This window comes from Gavialis gangeticus, unplaced genomic scaffold (assembly GCF_001723915.1).
Source record: "Gavialis gangeticus isolate Ggan-Ray unplaced genomic scaffold, GavGan_comp1, whole genome shotgun sequence".
NCBI lineage: Eukaryota > Metazoa > Chordata > Crocodylia > Gavialidae > Gavialis > Gavialis gangeticus.
This window is the reverse complement of record NW_017729002.1, coordinates 5,511,508-5,531,891: the sequence shown is the minus strand read 5'-3', so window position 1 is coordinate 5,531,891 and position 20,384 is coordinate 5,511,508. Positions and strand designations below refer to the sequence as shown.

The window sequence follows — 20,384 nt, the reverse complement described above, 5'->3', positions numbered from 1 at the left end:
TTGCTAAAGGTTTGCCAGTGAATAGAAACCAAATAGTCATTATTCACTCTCAGCTGACTGGTCAGTATAAACTGAGAGAGGAGACACAGGCCAAAGTACACAAATCAAAAGGTCTCTTGAAAACACGTATCTTTATACATTATTCTTGGAACTCCAATCACATGCTAACATATGGATACACACAGCTAGTTATTACTTCCTTTCTCTTTCATGTAAGTGCATTACCAGTCCAAACAATTTTTCCACATTTTTTTTACTTTCTTGTCATTTTCCAAGTCACTCAAACTACACCTTGATTGAAGATGTACTGGTTAGAGGGTATTTACAGTTAGTTCCTAACCACTTAAGGCTGACACCGCCCTGCCGTCCCAGGAAGTTTACCACATCCTTATTACATTCAAGGATGGATCTAGTCAAACAATACTCAGTTTGGGGGCTTTCCTATCATCCTAAAACAGCCAACACCCATTCATGACAAAAGTCAAAGACTGCAATTGAGAGACGTTTTTGGTTTGTTTGGGGGGGGGTTTTTGGGGGGGGGGAGTTAATACAGGATGCTTGCTAACTTTAATACAACTAATTTTCTGTAGCCTGGACTTCCCAATTCTTCATTTCTAGTGTAGTTAGTTTAGGAGGTATTAGTGACAGCAATCTGTATACAGTAATGTGGGGATTAAACTTCCTTCAAAATGTACAAGACTTGAGGCCACAGAGTTTCAACAAGAAAGAAGAAAACATCCCTCAACTTCCTCTCCTGACATGAAGGCAACAGCCATGACTACACTTGCATTACTGTGAAGCAAGGATATAACTGATGCTCAGGAGCAAGCACCAGAAGGGAGTGCATGGGAGAAACATATTGTCACACTCTGAGAAACTGTCATGGCAGGAGAAAGAATAAACCTGCCACCCCATTACACCTAAACAGGGCAAGCGTGGGGTCCAGGAAGAGCATAAAGAGACCTCTGTAGCTCAAACGTTATTGTTAATTCTGCTTCCCAAGAAGGGTAGCAGCCCCCTTGACTCTCCTCAAAGCAACAGGAATGGTCAGGGAGAATGCTGCAGTTAAACAGTGTACTACCCAGGTGCCAGAAGACGGGTAACTACCTTCTCCTGTGCCAGTCAGCAACGGCGGCATAGAATCTCCGGAAGTAGGAGATAGCTGTGTCTTCCCTCCGTTCATGAAGCTGAAAAGAGCCCCAGCTCCCTCCCCTCCCAGTCCGGTAGGCCTAGTTTAACCTAGACAATGCAGCATTTTAAACACTCACTCATTCTAGGGATGTGGAGTCCTGTGACCATTAATAGCAAGAAACCTCTTAAAATGAAATATTCTCCCTTTCAAGCTCCTATGCTGGATCCTGGCTACCTCTTGTAGCGCAGGCAGCTCCAGTTCCTCTCTGAGCTGGGAAAATAAAAGAATGAAAACTTCAGAGAACAGTTCTGGGGCAACGAAAAACAAAGAAAACAGTGATGGTCAGAAAGGGCTACTTGTCACTGAAGGAAGCTGCTTTTAACAGGATTTCAAGATTAGACTTAGGGCCACATGCTTTCAGAGTTTGTGCATTTTAAGTTAACTTTTCCTGCACTACACTCAGACCCTACTCCAGATTTACAGTAAAGTCCAACTTGACTCTTATATAAACCTGATGATCTTCTTACCTGAATGATGTTTTCTGGCCAATTTTGTACAGATTAGTCTACCCAATGGTGTTTACACATCATGGTAGCTGATGTTGGCTCTCTTCTTGCTCTCTCAAAATAGACAAGGGCAAGAACAGACAGCTAGCTAAACACATGGAGTAGGTTCTATTTTATAGAACCACCAAAACTAAGATTAGATTAAAAACTTTGCTCTCCTGTTTAATTTGTATTTGTGATAGAGAAGAAACAGTTGTTGATTTCAAAAATTTAGTAGCTATTAATAGTTGATTTTAATAAATCCCAGAATTTTTTCTGGTGCAATATGCACATTAATGTGCACACACACAGATATTAATCAATAAATGTCCAGAAATGTTCGAACTTTTAAAACTAAAATGTCAGTATGAGTGCTGCACTCTGATATCTACCCTCTCTGTCAGCATTCTTTTCTGATGATATCAAAAGATGAGTAAGATCTGTGACTCCTGAATGAAGTGGCTGTTCCCATCTCATTTGGTGTTTTAGGTTCTTGGGTGAACAGAAGGTTTATTCCACTGATCAAAAGACCTCACGGAGCAGAGCTGCAATAAAATAGTCTATCACTTGAAAGAGTACTTGTTCTGCTTTCAGATCAGAACATCTCATTGTTTAAAACCAGCATGTACTAGTTTTAGACTGAGAACAACTGAAATAAGCTAGTTTTAGGCCATATTCATAAACCCACTTATATGTAGATATTTGCGTGATTAGGACCTTACTTTGAACTTAGATCACGTATTAATATGATGCTAGTATTATTGGTAGTCCCCACCATATTTAACAAAACTTCAAAGAAAAGAATACCAAGTAAAGTTTGACTTGCTGCCATCATATCTGCTGCTAAAAAGAAGTCAAATATGATTATACTGTAGAATTGCAGGAGTGATGATATGCTTGAAAAGTTGTATTTTTATTTTCTGTTTATTTAATTTCTATGAAAGAATCAGGAAAGCCTGAAAGAACTGGAAGTCAAATGTTTTAAAACATACAGGTTCACAAAACTATATATTTGCCTCTTTGCTCTTAAAGTCTGTATGGTAAAACCCAATGCCAAGCAAGTGCCTAACTTTTCTGTAAACCTGTTCCTTAACTTGAAGGATTCTGTCCTGCAATAGAAATGGCATGTTGAATTATGGAGCTAAACCCCAGAATTTAATATCAGTCTACATGTGCTGTAATAGTGTTGCAGACTGTATAACTCAATACCATGTCTGAGCAATGTTCATAGTATAATCTCATAGAGTAAAATCAAGCTAATCATGAAAGAATAAGTTACTAAAATCCTACTGAATACACCCAGATTTGTCTAGGTTATAAGCTTTCATAGACATGACCATTTCCTATCAAATATTCATTTCCAGAACTTGCTAGATACTTAAATAAGCTCATTTATATTACAGTGATAGCAAATATTTTCTGTTTAAGATTAGAGATATTCCTTCTTTATTCCATGTATATACATAAATACCACCTTAGTTTTCTACTTCGGGGAAGAATGTTACATGTAGTGTTCACTTGCCTTTGATATTTTCAGTGCTACCTCCTATTTAGTAGCATAACTAAGGGAAGGTGACTGGAGGAGTTGGAGCAGGGGGCCAAAAAAAAAAAGCCACTCCATTGCTGCCACCGCTTTGTGGGCTGCTCCTGCTCAGGGGGCAGACCTGCTTTGTTCTCCTGTTGATAAGCACCTTTTCACCTGGTGCTTATTAGCTGAAAGTGCTGTGCTTTATATCATCTCCCCCATCACGGTTAAATGCACAGACAGGTTAAGTGACTTGCAGCAAATCTGCATGCCAAATTACCACTGATAGACTATGAAGTAATATGCTAAAAGTATTAATGCTAGTCCTTACTCTTACTACGAAAATAAAACAGCATCAGCTTGCTAATTCATTTTGCATTTTTGAACCATATGACAATATAAAAACTGTAAATTTGAATTCTGTGTGAATTCAAAAAGACCGAGTAGAAGGGAATCTATACCTGTCACTGCTTTGCAATCTAAATATGACTTCAAAAACCAGTATTTCCATTTATTTTCCTAAGAAATGTATCCCTTTTGGGCAGTTTCCTGATAATTCTCCCTAAATTTCTCCTCTTAATTTTATCCTATTATTTCTATTTGTAACTTTTCTTACTCCATGATGTGTATCAATTTTCTGTTCTTCAGTACCAATTGTTCTTCCTTTGCACCACACATTTTTTATTTTTTTTTTACTAACATCTAAACATTGGATATACTTACCTTGTTCCCCTTAATCCACATAAGCTGCAATTCTAGAAACTGATTCAATTTTTCATTGTCTGTCTCTCAAATTCTTTCATTGCCTGTATGTTAATTCCCTAAGACAAAGAAAGTTTTGCTAAGGAAAAAAGTGTATATACTTTATTCCATGCTTACTGTATTTTGATAACTGCAATTTATTCTGCAGTTTTAACTACTGTTTCTTGGCTTTTAGTACTTTATACTGTCTCCATTAGGGCACGTACTCAGGAGAAGCAGGAACTTGCTTCTTTGGAATAAACACAGTCCAAAACTCACAGACACAGGATCTCTTTGCAGTCTGTTGCTTGATTCAGTTCCTTCCCCACAAGCAATTGTAAGAGGGTCTTAAAACTCTCTAGCGTTCCTTCTGTACGATAGAGGATAGATTATATATGAAGTACAATCAACCAGTGGCAAACTGGTTTGGCCCCCTGAGCCAAGTCTAAACTAGGGGGCTCCCCACAGGTCAGATCCAGACCTACCAGCAGCAGCAGGGTGAGCAGTCGGGTAGCCGTCACTCATCCTTCCCCTCCACACTCCACCCCCACTGGCACACAATCCCATGAGCCATATGTTTGAAACCGCTGCCTGCCTTAGAGATACAGTAAGACATTATTAACCATATTTTCCAGGGACACTAAATAAGTTGGACTAATTGAAGAAACTTTCAAAGTCAGGGTGTGTCCTTCACTAAAGAGTTAACCCAGACTCTGTACCTGATTTTGATCCAAAGACCCTTGGACTAGGGACAGAAGTTACATATAAACTGGCTTAAGTTATCAGAAACTGGTTTAAACCTGTAGTAGAACATAAACTGAGTGCACATAAACCAGTTTCAAAATGGCCGAAACCAGTTTAAAATAAACCTGGTTGACTGATTTGGGTCAAACTAGTTTATGAAACTTCTGTCCCAGACCCCTTCCTGATTTAAGTTAAATCGGAGTATCCCAGCATGCTTTTCAGCCTTGGGAGCAGGGCTGGCCTGGCCCTCTCCTCCCTAGCCAGAGCTCCGACTGGCTGAGAATGAGGTGAGGGACTTCAGTGTCTGCCAGGGTTCCCCCTGCCCACCCCCCAGCTGCTCAAGCAGGGATCCCCCTCTCCCACCCCTCTCCCATGGCAGGGACCCAATGGCACACCCCAGCCAGCATCTGGCCATGTCACCCTTCCCCCCTCCACCCCCTGTGCTTCCTAATGCTGAGAGTTGTCTGTGTGTGTGTCTCCAATTTCACTGGAACAAAGGCAAACAGAACAGTGTCAGCTTAGGACTAGAAGCCAGTGGCTTGCAAATATAAATGCACCCTGCAGATAAAAAAAATCTTGAAACTAATGAGAGAAATGCATTTGTTTTCTTTTATAGGTCTTGATGATCTGGTAAGCTTTGTGTTCTTATAAGCTCCCTGCTGGCTGCTGGCTTGCTGTCCGTGTTCAACAGGGGATAGAATGAGGCGTAAAAAATGACCTCATTTGCAATGAATGCAACCAGTGAGTGCTGTTAGTTTGCTGCAGACAGTATGTAGAAACAGGGAGAGGAAGGTTGAAAAGCTCAGTATCACCAACAGATGCATGCACTGCACACAAGTAGTCCTTCTCCCCACCCCCACCCACTTGCCTCAGAGTGCTAGCCAGGGGCTAGGATCTGGCAATGCTCCCCGCCCCTTGAGTGGAAAGCGGGGGGAAAAGCCTGGCAAGGATTGCTTCTCCCTCCCCCTCCAGGCACACCCTAGCTGGGGACTATGCAGGCCAGGATGGGGGTTTAAACCCCACCCTAATCATGGCATCCTGCCTGGGCCTAGCTACGCCCCCGCCTCAGCTCAGCGCTGTAAAAGGGAAGGGAAGGCTGCTGTAGTCCCCCCAGCTTCTAACCTGAGCCACTGCAGGCATGTGCCTGTATTTCCTGAATCAAAAGTAAATGTCTATCCACTGGCAAATCAGTTCAATCTCTGCAGTTTAGAATAATCTGAAAAGATTGAATCAATTCAGGCTCAGGCTTTATGAATGTCTGGCTCTAGCCCTCCTGTCTACACAGAAGTCATCGTGTTGAAGTGCACTAAGCACTGACTAACTTACCCAGCTGGGGCACAGGGTAGAATCCAGGATGTCTCTAACTCAGGCTGGACCCTGAGAACTTTGCATTGAGGATACAGACAAAAATCACAAGTGCTGAACATTATCTATTTGCCCATAAGGCACTGAGAGAGAATCTGAGAAAGTATCAGCACGAGAAAGCACGGGATATGTCCGCAGACATGGACAAGTACTGGAACTATGAGGACACACTAATGTGGGGAAGGCTGAAGGAATGCCCAGATCTGGATGAAGTTAATCCTGATGCACAGGCCATAAAGCTGACTGCTGATGTTAACTGAGCAGTGAAGTCATGCCAGAAAAGACTGGTAAAGGATCCTGCCAAACCAGTCAGAATACTTGCAGGAAACAGCTGCCCCAAACATTTGAGATTTTAGAAGGCAGGCCAAACAGCAAGTCTTTCAGGCACAATTAGGCGAACTTTCTAGAAGTCAGTGGTAGCATAAGACTAAAGCAGAACAACACTGTAACTACCCAAAACTGTAACTAAGACTACACGCTTTGAAGTTAAAAGAAAAACACATTGGTGGCGTGAAAGGTCTGCTACCTTGTGATACATCACAGGATTTCTTGATCTATATGACAATAGCTTCATTTTACTCAGTGCTCTTGTGCAACATCTCATGGTGTCTTGTGATATACCACAGAGAAATTCGGAATCCAGCTCAGACTGATGTTGTACCTTTGTACCTTGATTTGCATAAAGCTCATTGGTTTGTAAGAAACTGAAACAAGTTTTCCTTCTATTTTTCATGCACTGAAATTAGGGGTGTATTTTCCACAAAAAAAATAAACTAAGTTTGTTCAGTTGAATGAATTTTTTCCAAGCTAGCAAAAGCTTTCATCACATTTCCTAGTCTGCTAGAGCCTAATTGTCAATAGCACATAAGACAAAGGATCCAGGAAACTTAATGCTGTGAGAATAAGTCCTAGGCCTGTGCAAGTCAGCAGCAATCCAATCTGGCTTCAGATCTGGCCGCTTCGGATACCAGGGATCTGATCTGGAGCTCCAGACCGGGTTTCTGCTTCAATCCAGCCAAAGCGGCTCTGAAGATTCAGAGCCACCTCGGAGATCCGGACATAGGGTATAATGGGAGTCAATGAAGTATCTATAACTTTGTTGTTTTTGTCCAATTTGGATGAAATGTGCAGGGGTGGTAGCCTGTGCTGAGAGCATGAAGCCTGCCAAGTTTCAAGACTGGTGCAGGGGTTCAGGGAGAACTGCACCCCAAATTCTTGAAAGCAAAACTCATGTCATGTCTATGTGTTACACCACAGGGGGATGGAAACTGCAGGGGTAGTAGCCCCTGATAAGGCCCTAAAATCTGCCAAGTTTCAAGAAGATCGGTGCAGGGGTTCAGGGGGAACTGCACCTCAAACTGCTGACAGGCAAAACTCGTGACATAGATGACCCTGTGTGTGTTACGGTGCAGTGGACTGAAAACTGCAGGGTTGGTGGCCCCTGCTCAGGCCACAAAGCCTGCTGTTTCAAGAAGATTGGTGCAGGGGTTTGGGGGGAACTGCACCTCAAGCTGCAGACAAGCAAAACTCGTGACATGGGTGACATTGTGTGTGTTAAGGCGCAGCAGGATGAAAGCTGCAGGGATGGTAGCCCCTGTTGCAGCCAGAAAGCCTGCCAGCTGTCGAGGAGATAAGTGCAGGGGGGTTCTGGGCCCTTCACCCCTAGCTGCTGACAGACAAAATTCGTGATATGGGTGTTTGTGCAACTGACTGTCTCTGTCTTGCGGCAGTTGATTGTCTGTATTGATTATTTCCTCTCCTTAGTCTCTGATTTTGTAGGTGTTACTTGATGGTAAATAACTGGTTACATTAGCTAGCCACTGTGTATTGAGCTGGTCCCTGAGTGTATCATGATTGATTGGTAACTCGTAACACAGTAGCTTAGCAGCCAGGCCTGCAGTAGTGTTTCCCACACCCCAAGACAGACACAGTTGCACAATGTCACAAGGTTTGTCTGGGAGCAGCTAGGGGTGCAGGGCCCCAGAAGCCAGAACCCCTGCACCTATCTCCTCAACAGCTGGCAGGCATTGTGGCTTCAGCAGGGGCTACCATCCCTGCAACTTTCATTCTGCTGTGCCTTAACACACACAGGGTCACCCATGTCACAAGTTTTGCTTGTTCGAAGCTTGAGGTGCCGTTCTCCCCAAACCCCCGCACCAATCTTCTTGAAACTTGGCAGAACTTGTGGCGTTACCAAAGGCCACCACCCCTGCAGTTTTGACCCCACTGTGGTGTAACACATAGGCATGAGTTTTGCTTTCAAGAATTTGGGGTGCAGTTCCCCCAGAGCCCCTGCACCGATCTTCTTGAAACTTGGCAGGCTTTGTGGCCTCATCAGGGGCCACAACCCCTGCAGTTTTCACCTCCCCCCACTGTGATGTAACACATACATGTGACATCAGTTTTGCTTTCAAGAATTTGGGGTGCAGTTCCCCCTGAACCCTTGCACCAATCTTCCTAAAACTTGGCAGGCATCATGCCCTCTGCAGAGGTTACAACACTTGCAAATTTAAGCCAAGTCAGACAAAAAACAACAAAGTTATAGATATTTCATTGTTTACCCATTATACCCTATGGCTGGATCTTCGAAGTGGCTCCGAAGCTTTTCTGAAGTGCTTCAGAAGTCTGAACTGCTTTGGAAAGCCTAATAAAGCCAGTGATTTGATCTGGACATGCTGCTTTGGATGCTGAAGCATCCAAAGATTCTCCAGGTCCAAAGCCTCACACAGCCCTAATAACTCCTTCTATAAAAAACAACTTGCTTCAGTTTTACTACTCCTTCCATTGCAGGGGGGGGTGAAATTAAAAGAGGGGGCACCAAATTTCAGGATGTAATATAGGGTGTTATTTGAAATGAGAGGGGTCAAGCTTAAGCTACCCATATATTTATATTAGCATGACTTTTTGATATGTTTTCAATCAAAGTATGCTATTAAAGTAAGTATCATAGAACTCAGCAGCACCTTCGAAAGGATCTTGCAAAGCCCCAGATGAGAATCACTCAAGCAGAGAATCAGTTTTAATAAACACACAATGAGATGCACTTCTATTTGGTTTTAGTTTCCTCCACTGTTAGATGTGCGAACACTATATGTGATTCACAAGATGAACCCAGAAACTTCACACAGGAATCCAAAAGTGTCAAAAGCTTTCTGACCTGTTGTGGTCTTTGGTCCAGAGTCTGGAGGTGCTTTGTTTCTCTGTCCAGGCCAGCTCCCCCTTTGCCTGTTGGCTCTAGCTTGGGACTACTTGTTTTGGGACTGACTTCTCTTCCCACAGGCATCTGGCAGCAAGCCAACAGAAGGATGGTGCCTGTTAAAATAACAGCCAGGCCCAAGAGTGCAACAAGTACATCTGACCTGAAGCACCCAGCTTCAAAGTGGAGCATTTCATTAAAACATTTGCAAGAATCAAACTACTATGAGCCTGCTTGTGAGAGCACACTGCTTGAGCACTGTGGAGGAGTCCCTGTACTCCGTCCTTCTCACAAGAACTTCATCTGTAAGAACTCTTGCAGAGTTTCAAATCTTAAGAGATGAGTCACTTGAAAAATACAACCCTTGAATCATCCATTTCCGGTTTGGGGGGGGTTGTTTTGTTTGGGGGGGTTGTTTGTTTTTTCTAAAAAAGGTGTTTTATCCCATCTGAAAGACCCTGCTTTACTCTGGCCTGCATTCAGAGTAATGGCAGGGCAGCTGAACACCCTGGGCAACTCTCGTGCATGGGGCAGTATTGGCTGCTGCGCTGCTTTCCAGCGGCGTGGCCAGTCGCCAGTCTATTTTTGTGCCCCCTATCCCAAAGGCAGCTCTGTGCTGCTGTCCAGATTGCCTTCCTCAGTTATGCTAGTGCCTGTACTTGACTTTTGAATGTTGCGGGCTTCTGTGGCTGAGAAACAAAATGCAGTAGTTCATATTCTGTCCCTCCAGTGCAGAGAGTAGATAATGCTCATATTGGAAGCCAATGCCCTTATTGTATTATTGGTTCAACCTAGCTTCATATTGAGGTGTAAGTGTGAAACCATTCACACTGTCTGGCTGCCAGGGTGGTTGCCTGGGCCCATTAATCAGGCTCCTAGCCCTCCCTCCTCCTTTTCTCTTCCTCCCCATTTAGTCCCCATTTGCAGGGTTGGTCTTGACTAAACAAGTCGTTTGGTTTTTGCAGCTTCTATTTTAAGTACTGTTTTCCTCCCTCTTATACCACACACCAGGAAGGGTATTAACATTACTTTTATTTTTATATCATTGTAGTGTACAGGGTCCCAATCAGAGTTCAGATTTGCGTTATGCATATATGCACACACACACACACAATTCAAAAGACTTTCTCTGACCTACAATTTAGCATGTAGTGAAAGAAGGCTAAAGCAAACACGTAGGAAAAACAAATTAACAGTGAGAATATAAGGTTTATTAAAGACTAAATAGCGGAGGAGTAAGGAGTCAGCAAGTGTATTGAAAGAGTCGTGCTCAGACAGGGCAATCCGCACCGGAGAATAAGCAGGACAGCTGATCCAGATTTGCAGGTTGAACAAATGAAAACAGGAGGCTGACTACAGGCAGGTAAACTTAGGAATTATACAGTCTTACCGCTTTCTAACACCCTTAACAAAAAAGACATCCTAATCTCTGTTCCCTTGAATAGGAACAGGTTTTGCATTTGCAGGAACCTGAGTTCAGGAAGGCAAAGTCAAAACAAGGTCCCAGTTATTCCTGGGCAGCAATTTTGCAAAATAAAATAATGCAGAACACTGAAATCCCTGTAGTTAATTGTTTCTTTTACCCTCCACTGACAATTTCTCTGTGAGTTGCTGCTGTATGAATAAGTTTAGAATTGAGCTTAAACCTGCTCCATACCTCCCCTCATGTGCCTCTGTGACACTGGCAAAAGAGGTCATCGAGTTATTAAGGATCCAGTAAGTAGAAAAAATATCAGTACACACTATTAGAAAATCGTAAGCTAGTACCCTGTCAGGGAGGGAAGTAGATTTTAATTCTACTCTTCTGGAGGATCTCTACTGGAATTCCTTTATTGTCAGGCATATACTTAATGAATGAAGCTAAAATATAAAAGCTAAAGTGAGCCTAGTGAACACTAAATGATATTCCTTTGCTGCTAGGATTTAAAATGCAATTAACTACCCAAACAAAATTTGGGGGCAAAGATAACAATTTAGCTATCAGAAGGTAAAGGCAGGTGCTTCATATCATTATATAAAAATTGTGAGTAATTCTGTATACATTACCTCAAACATATTTCCAGTTTAAAAAAATGTATACCTTTGATTTCTAATACTGTATTTACTCATATACCACACATACCTTTTTCCCCAAAAATAAGACACCCAACATTAGGATGCCTATCCTAAACCAGGAAGCTAATTTCCTGCCCAAAACAGGATTCTGCTTGATTCTGGCTCCACAATGAAGCAGCAGTGGCATCATTATTCAGGCAACTGAGAGTGTCAACTGACTTAATGGCTCATTGTTCTTCATTCCACAAGTAAAGATCATATTTCCTTTCTAACAGTCTTGATGTTCCACTAACCTTAGGGGAATGTTGCTGTCTGCTTAGATGCTTTTGGTCTCTCTCCTCCTATTTCACAGCTCTGCAGACTCTTTACTTCTTTTCAAAATTGGAGATCTACCCACGGCAACTAGTCTTCAGCAGCATCTAGGTTTTCAGCTTTCAGTTAAGTAGGAAAGGAAGGATGAGTCAGCTGAACATTAGGGTTTGTCTATGCAACCTAACTCTGGAAAAATCTTCTCTGCTTCATTCTGCCTTCCCCAAAACAAGGTGCATGTCTTTTTTGCAGAGGGGGAGGAGGGTGTTGTATGCAAAAAAAATAGTATTCCAAGACCTCTGAGAGGATCTTGATTTTTAAAAAAAGGGGGGGCAGAGGGGGTTCTTTATAGTTTCTCATACCAAATGTAGTGTCAAATGTAACATGCAAAAATATCATTTAAAGAACCAGCTGGCTACACATGATTTGCACAAGTAAAATCAGCCAGGATATAGCTCCAAATGGATTATCCATCTTTAGTAATATCTAAAATGGTTTCTATGAGGGCCATCCAGAATGCAGAGCTAATGCAAGGATTGTAGCACTCTACTAGAACTCTACTGGAGTTGCTTTATTTGTATGTGTACTGAAAGGAATAAAAACTAGGTAGGGAAAAGGTAATTATTTTAGGCTTATTCCCATAAGATGTTGTTTACCTTCAACTTCAGTCAACAATAAAGATGGAGTACCTGCACCCTCATGAAACTTAAGAATTCTGTCTTTAAGTCAAACCTAGAATTTCCACATATCACAACTCAGCCATGACACCACCAGCACATGCCTCTTAAATTTATATTCAGAAAAGGAACCACATGCCTTCACAAAGTTACTAACAGGAACAAAGGATACCACATAGAAAAAGGTCAAACAGAATGGTTAAATTTACAAGACAAATGTTGTTCAAGAACATCTAGAAGTAAAGTGATATGAAAGAATTAATGAGTTGTTCTGTTAGTTTTGATTTTTTTTTCACATGCTATTATTGTAGCCTAGTAATTTTCTTAGTAATTTTTCATCTCCTGCAAAACATTTGTCACATGCACTTTTAAATGCTATATGACAGAGTTAAATTATAGCCTGAGTGCTTATTCTGTATTATTTCAATATGTAGTTTTCTGGTCAATTCATATTACCATTTTAAGTGGATACCAGTCCAGATACCTTCTACTATTTCAGTATACACAGCAATTAAGGTAGTCGTTTACTTGTTAAAATACTGATTTGCTTACTTTTCCTTAACAGACTGTGTGCATTGAATAAAATGTTTGCAAGAATAGAACAAGTTCTACTAGGCATTTGAGTTCCATGGCAGGTCAGTCAGGTTATACTAACAATTTGCTCTAAGTAGTACCCCTACGTGTTGTAACATTCTTTTCTTGTATTCAAGTGATCCTCAGGACTCTTTCAAATTCCTTCCTGTCTTTGAAAGAAATCAAGTTATTTCTCCTCCTCACACTTCTGGTTTGTACAAGAGAGTAACAACACAGGCAGAAATCTCTAGACTGATCACTAGAGGTGCACCAATGCATCAGTCCAATATTGGATCAGCACCACTATTAAGAAAATTGTCTATATCAGAAATCAGCCTGTAGTGGCCAATAATTTAGCTGATAAATGGCCTGTACATGCAGCGCAACGTATAGGCAGTGAGGAGCACAGCGTGAAAAGCTTCAAGCAGCTGGTAAGTCTTTTGTGGTGGAAGGGGAGGAGCATGGGGGGGCAGATCAAGGCCCCCATGGTGAGGGAGGGAGCAGGGCTGGGGTAGGTACTGCCCAGCTGGGGCATGGCAGGGTGTGACGGAGCTGTGCCTTGTCTGGGGGCGTGGGAAGGGAGGATGGGCAGCTCCTGCCACTGCACACAGCTTGTTCGGCAGCTTGTCCACTCATCCAGTGATTCTGGCCACTGCTCCCACCCCTTGTCTGGGAGGGCATGGGGGGGCATGTACCCCTGGATCTGCATGGGGCAGAAGACAGCGTGGGGCTATGGAGGAGGGCTATGGGGTGGCTACAACGACTTTTTTTTGGGGGGGGGTGGCTGCAGCCCTCCCCTATAGCCCCTTCCTGGTACCAGCCCCAGCCCACAGCTGCAGCCCACCCTGCACCATGCAGATCCAGAGCACGCCCCTCCCCTGTGCTCTCCCAGGTTGCGTGCAGCAGCAAGAGCTGCACCTCCCCCCACACCCCTCCAGACAAGCCGCGGCTCCGTCCCACACTCTGCCCCACCTCAGCTGGGCAGCACCTGCCCCAGCCCCACTCCATCCTTCACCACGTGGCCTTGATCTGCCCCCCCATGCCCCTTCCCTCCCCTTTCCCCTTCTACCACACCAGACTTACCAGCTGCATGCAGCTGTATCAGAAATTGGATCATTATTGGCCAATATGCTTCCTTAAATTCGGCTATCGGCATCAGCCCCCAAAATTTCTATCGATGCACCCCTACTGATCACTGACAAAACAAATGGTTAAGAGGAACTAAAGTTTCTTAGGGGGGGACAGTTCTTCTGGGAACAGCATTTTCCATTTTCATAAGCAATCTGGATCCCTTTTGCCCATAACATTTTGTACACTGGTCTTTAGTTCCAGTTAAGAATTATACAGGACTGAATTTAGAGCCCACTAGCATAGGTACAGTAACACTGAGGAACAGGTTAATGCCAGTTTCACTGCAGGTGGGGCAGGGAAATTGCAGGGGATAAATGTAATTCAAAAAAATCTTCAAAGGAGGCTTTTGGGTGTTCACATGAAACCAGCAACTGAATCCTTGCATGTCCTTGTCACTCCCTTTCTCAGTTGTATTCTGCCACATCTTGGTGGAGTGGTGTTTCCTTTCCCAGTGTAAGACGGGAAACAGATTTTGAATGCCTAAACTGCTCTAACAGGGTCTCTGGTGACAGAAAACTGAAGTGAATCTCATCCAATTAATCCTGTGTACAATATTACTGAAAAGTCTAAGCAAAAGACATCTGTTGCACTGCTTTTAGACATAGTCATACAATTCTCCCCACTTAAGTCAACAAATGATCTCAATGCAACACAGACTATAGTCTATTCAAACTGTTATTCCAAATGTGCTGGAACAGCTAGCATGACTTTTGTTGTTCCACCTAAGCAGCCAGCAAACAACAGTAGAAAAAGTCTCTGTTGAAATAAATGCATTTAATGCAGTAAAAATGAAAGCTGATGTTGTTCTAATTCTGGCACATGCTCTTGTAGATTGTAAGGAATCTAATACATTATGTTCACAGCTTTAAAATTTTCAAACTGATAGCTTCAATTTGGCTATGAGCAAGCACAAATGTTTCTGTAGATTGTTTTGCTTTCAGCTATCACAAAGTTTACATATCAACTGTCAAGAACAAGAGTAAAAAAAAATCTCTCTCTAACTGCAAAATAGCCAGCCATGAATTAAAAGGACCAAATTTTTCCACTACAAATATTTTATTCCATAATTCTTTCAGGGCTGGGAATTACTTGTAGCATATGACTGGACCTAGAACTTAACTGAGGACAAGCAGCCTATTGTTAATGATCTGTTCTGTCACATCTTGATTCTGAACTGGTACAACTGACACGAGGAATTTATTAACCAATTAAATCAGGTTTATATCAGATGGACTCTCATTTCCTTTTACTATCTCCTGTCTGAACAAGAGGCCCCAGTGACTTCACCGAAGAAGGGGCACTTGTGCTTCACACATGACTCCAGATGGGAAATTGAATAGTCCAGACAGCACTTTGCTTTACCCATTACTAACTGTGGCTACTTTGTTCCATCCTACACACTCCAGTGCTGAATTTACCCCCATGCCTTGTTTGTAACAGGGTAGAGCAAGACCATTATACTTGCAGCCAAGCCTGTTAGCTTTTTCGGTTTGGTTTGGTTTGGTTTGGTTTATAAAGGGTAAATACCTTACATTTTAAATTCCTTGTGTTGACAGAAGCCATCTGCTGGTAGTCTTTAGTCCAGATGTCAATTTGCAATTACTGAATTTTCCATTACAGTATGATGGACACACAAGGCCTGTTAACTTAGCACCCCTTCTTCTAAATTTCTTTTGAACTATAGTTATAAAATTGAAATGATCTATACTGATATCAGCTTTCTGCTCTTCTCTGTTCCACACCTGACCCTCCTGTTATCAGTTCAAGAACAGTCACTAGCATGCTCCAGTGCTGCTCTCAGGTTCTCTGTTTTAGAGAAACTGGGGTGCATGCTCAGGCCCCCTCTAAGCTATGCTAGACACATACACAGTGCAGCTTGTGTCTCAGCAATGGGTCCATGCTCAGCAGTGAGGCAGTACAGACTTAGCCTCAATGTCATGTGGGTTAGTTGCGTTATCGGTATTAGCTCTCTTCTGCATTTAATGGTATTCAGTATTTCTGTTTCCCACTTGCCTCCTAGTGGTTTTCCTACACCTGTTGTCATACTGAATATTACTCAATATTCATGAGAATCTTGATTTAGAGCCCTTAAGGAAAGATTCTGACACCACATAAAAGATGCAAGTGTCCAGCTTTTTTTTCTCCAATTTGTAACAGCTCCAGCTTTTTCTACCACATCTGTTACAGTAAAGCTGTTTTGATGCTGGCATGATGGTACAAGTTATAATTTTTTTAATAGAACAAAAGAGTTTATAGGTTAACTGAAAAGCACAATAGAATCTCAAAATCACTGAATTCCAATGGACTTTTCCATATGAGAAGTGTGTTGAAAGAGGACTCTCTAAACTTAATTCCTAGTTCAAATAAATCCTACTTGTTACAGCTGCCAGGCACCCTGCAAGCTTCTCCACAAAGATTTTTTTGCAGTCCTTCTCATATGTGAGCTGCAATATATTGCATTTTCAGTCTTGGAAGTACCTAGTTAAAAGGTTGCATACCCTAAATAAAGAGCCATGTTTTTTCCTAGACCCATGTTTCCCTATTCTCATGTTTTCCTAAACAAATATAGCTACATATGCAGTATGTTAGACACACACACACACACACACACACTTTAAAAGTAATTTATGACATTCTCTCACCCCAAGACAACTTTTTAATTGTGTTGGTTAAATGAAGGCCAATATTGTATTAGGGCATAAACTTCCCTGGACTCGCATAAATCCACTTCAGATGTATGCCAAGGGAGTTGTCACAAGCAGTGGGCAGGCCCACCTGGTGATCTTCAGTTAGGCTCATTCTAGGCTCTTTTGCTCCAGAGGTTGCTGTGGCTTTCACTTGTATTTTATGTTCAATCCAGATTGTCCCTTTCCCTCTTTAACAATCTACTTATGGATGTACAGAGAGACTGGGTCTGCGTCTACATGAGATGCTAACTGAACAGCAACCTAATAACACTGTGCAGTAGTGTGCCAGGCAAAAACTGGGCTAATACACTACTGCACAGCAATATTAGGCTACTGCACAGTAAGCATCACTAAAAAGCCATGCACTGGTGCTACTGAGCAGTAGTGCAAGTTACTGCGCGTTGATTTAGTACTTGGTTAAATTAACTACAGCGCATTAATGAATGTGTAAATGCACCCACTGTCTCATTCTTTTGTTCGAATACTGAGAACAGCAGAGGCACATGAGTCCAAAATTATGTATATTGGGGCTGTCTTCATCTGGAAGATTACTTTCTCTATCGGGCCAAGGTCCCATGTTTTCATGTCCTTCAATCTTCTTAAAGTAGACTGGGAGTATTTGTATGAAAAGCTGGTAAAGTTTAAGACTGTTGATGCTTACCATCTGTGACCTTTTACTGTGCAAAAACCCAGTATGTTAAATGCACCTAAAAGTTACATACATGTTTATATTATATATGACTCATCTGCTTAATATTTAGTCAGTGTTCTATTAGCCTCCCCTGAAGATTTCTGCGAGCACTACCTCTACTCTGCCAGAGGACTGTATTTTAATGTCACACCCAAAATGTGAGGTCTCACCTGGCTTGTAAGCCAGCCCATGAAACTCAACAGGCAGATTTGTGAGGCATAATGACATGTTTTTCCCAGTCACTGAAGTAGCTTGAATGCATTCATTAGAAGGAGTGCTATCAGACTGTCCCTTGAATCCCAGCCAACAAGAACTATTTTCTCAGAATGCAGACACTTACTTTCTGATGAATCATCTCTCTCTCTCCCCCCCCAAACATTCAAGCTTTCAACAAAAGTAATATAGTAGGATTGAGACCATACTATTGAAACCACATAAATTAGTAAAACACCAACAAAGCCATGCAGATTAGAAGTTATCCATGGGTGGGAGTTCCCTTATGCAGTGTCCTAAGTTTTCCCCCTTTTTCTCTGAGATCCATATGATTCTATAGCAAAGCTCCACATTCTCTGCATTGTCATACTTTTAAGTATAGTACTACAGTGACAGAGAAAGGGGACTAAAAAGGTGCACTTAGTAAAAGCTGATATAGCCAAAGACAGAATTTTCAGTCATTGCGGTAAGTAATACTGAAGGAAAAAATGAGTGAAGTATACTGAGAGTTTAGCTGCAGAATTCTGGTTTCCCAACACTGTGCAACTGCCTTCAACAGTGACCTAAGTCACTACGTATAATTGTTTAATTGCCTATAACAAGTGCTTTATGGGGCTGCAGGTCAGGAACAGTTTGCCATTTCCAATAAAAAAAAATACCATCATCAGTCAGTGTTCTTCCTCAAAATTAATTATCCTCTACGTATATCCATTGCACTCCCGTGTTTCACCTTGGGCTTTTTTGTGGTTATCTAGTTAGCAAGCTGGTTCATGGTTCTTCTGAAACAACCTCAACTTAGCACACAGCTAACAGAGAAATCTGTAAAAATGCCATTGGTCACCATGAGTAGTGAACCCTCCCCTTCAACAATCTGGAATCCACAATAGCATTTACACTCCAACTTAAAAAATTAAAGTGAAAATGATGATACAACCATATCAGCAGTTCGCCAGTCAAAGTGCCACCCTGGTGACAGCTCAAGTCTTTGCATAAAATGTATCATAGTGAATGCTCTGGAGGTTTTAACATGTATCTTGTATGCACTTTATTTGTTTCTTTTGATATAGATGAGGAATATCCCAACACTGTACATGCTACACTCCTTATTTTGGCATTTACGCTGCCATGCAAATGTATTTTGAAAGGCAGTTGTACAACCAACCTAGGGATAGGACTATATGGTCCACTAAACCCATTTTTCTTTCCGAGTAAGAGTCAAAACCACTCCCCACACTGCACGGATTAATGCCACATTCTGTCTGTGAAGATGTCCCTGATGAGGGGCTGTTATGAGAAATACAAGTCCACAGCGTCCTTCTTTTTTCAACTTCAGCACTGGTCTAGAATAACTGACAGAAAACCTCTGAACCTAGAAACTGAGATCAGACTGGACTTGAAGTTGCATTATAAATACTTCATATGGCAAACTAAAAGGCACTTCATTAGGAAGATGATCAGGCCTGCTTGGTACATGACAGACTAATGGGGTTTGATGTGCATGAAAGTGAATAAAATCTGCTACTTTCCCTTTCTGTGGAGCTTGTAAGTAAAAGATTGTGACCATTCCACTATATCCTTAAACAGTATCTAAACCGACCGACCTAAGACAATGCAGGGATCCTAGGCTGCAATCAGGATAACTGAGGACTTACAAAATGCAGTAGGAGCTTCCTTCAAACTTAGACTCACATGCATCTGTTTTTAAAGCGATGCACATTGAATATGTTTTGAGAAAGAGCTCTTAACAAACCCAGTGACTAAACCGTTTCTGTCGATCATCTATTACTGACTGTGCTAAGAGAAAAGTGTCTTTAGCAGGGGGCAGCCATCCGAATTAGAGAGGGCTGTGTAGTAGTCTTACTGGGTATCTCCAAACATGGAGAAGGCCTGTAAAATATAGGTGGCGTTAGTGAAAGTGTTGTGTCTGCATCTCTCGAGTAAACCCTTGCAAGTCCTGCAGCGTATCCGAAAAAGGCAGCGGCAGGCGGCTCTCGGCAGGCTGAAGGGCCCTTTTAAAACTGCTGAGCGGTTCAAGAGGAGGAAAGTTGAACGCCCACAGATGGTGTAAACCAAAAATCTGTACTAAATTATATAGGTGTCCTTCCACCAGGGGGGGTTACAGGAGTTAAAAACCGGCCTGAAGTCCTACTCCAGTCCGAACAACTTCAGAACAAATCACAGAGAGAAAGATTATTTCAAAATCAGGAATTTAAAAAAACCCAAACAAGCGCTGATCGCTTTATGCACGCTTGAACTGAGGTGGGTCTGACGCTTCTCCTTGACCCCTTCTTGCCCTCAACATCACTCGGGGCTTGGCAAGGATTCAGCCGCGTCTTGGGGCGTGGGTAGCTCTTCTGGCTGTAGTCCGTCGGATCCCGGTGGCGAGACGGGGTCCGGCCGGGAGCGGGAAGCGCTTCCCGGGCCCTGTCCGCCCGCCCGGCCGGGGCGCGGAGAGCGGCGCCGCGCGCGCCAGCGCCAAAGCACCTTCCCCTCAAGCGGCGCAGGAGCAGGAGCCCGAGGAGAAGCCCCGGGGCCGGCTGCCCCTTCAGCAAAACCAAGCGGTGCGTTTGCCATAATCCGCAGAGCCCGGCGCTTTCCCCAGCTCCCTTCCCGCGCCCCGTCCGGCACCCGACACCCCCTCGTGTGGACATAACCCGCGCCCGTCCCGCGCCGCGGCTACTCACGGGGGCTGCAGGGGCCCGAGGAGCGGTGCGGAGCCGGGGGGACGAGGCCGCGCTCGGCTTGTTTTGAAGCTCGGGCTCCGGCCGCCTCCCGCCGCGGGGCGGGGCTGATGTCAGAG

The 20,384-nt window shown here is 43.0% G+C and overlaps 1 protein-coding gene across 1 annotated transcript in view; it reads right to left on the bottom strand.

Moving 5' to 3' along the window:
- EMP2 (epithelial membrane protein 2) overlaps nt 1-20,378 on the bottom strand; it is a 40,424-nt gene extending 20,046 nt beyond the window's left edge. The window contains exon 1 of the mRNA XM_019507470.1: nt 20,269-20,378. The gene's annotated coding sequence lies outside the window, so the exon portion shown is untranslated. The remainder of the gene's footprint in view (nt 1-20,268) is intronic.
- Nucleotides 20,379-20,384: the final 6 nt, after the last annotated feature.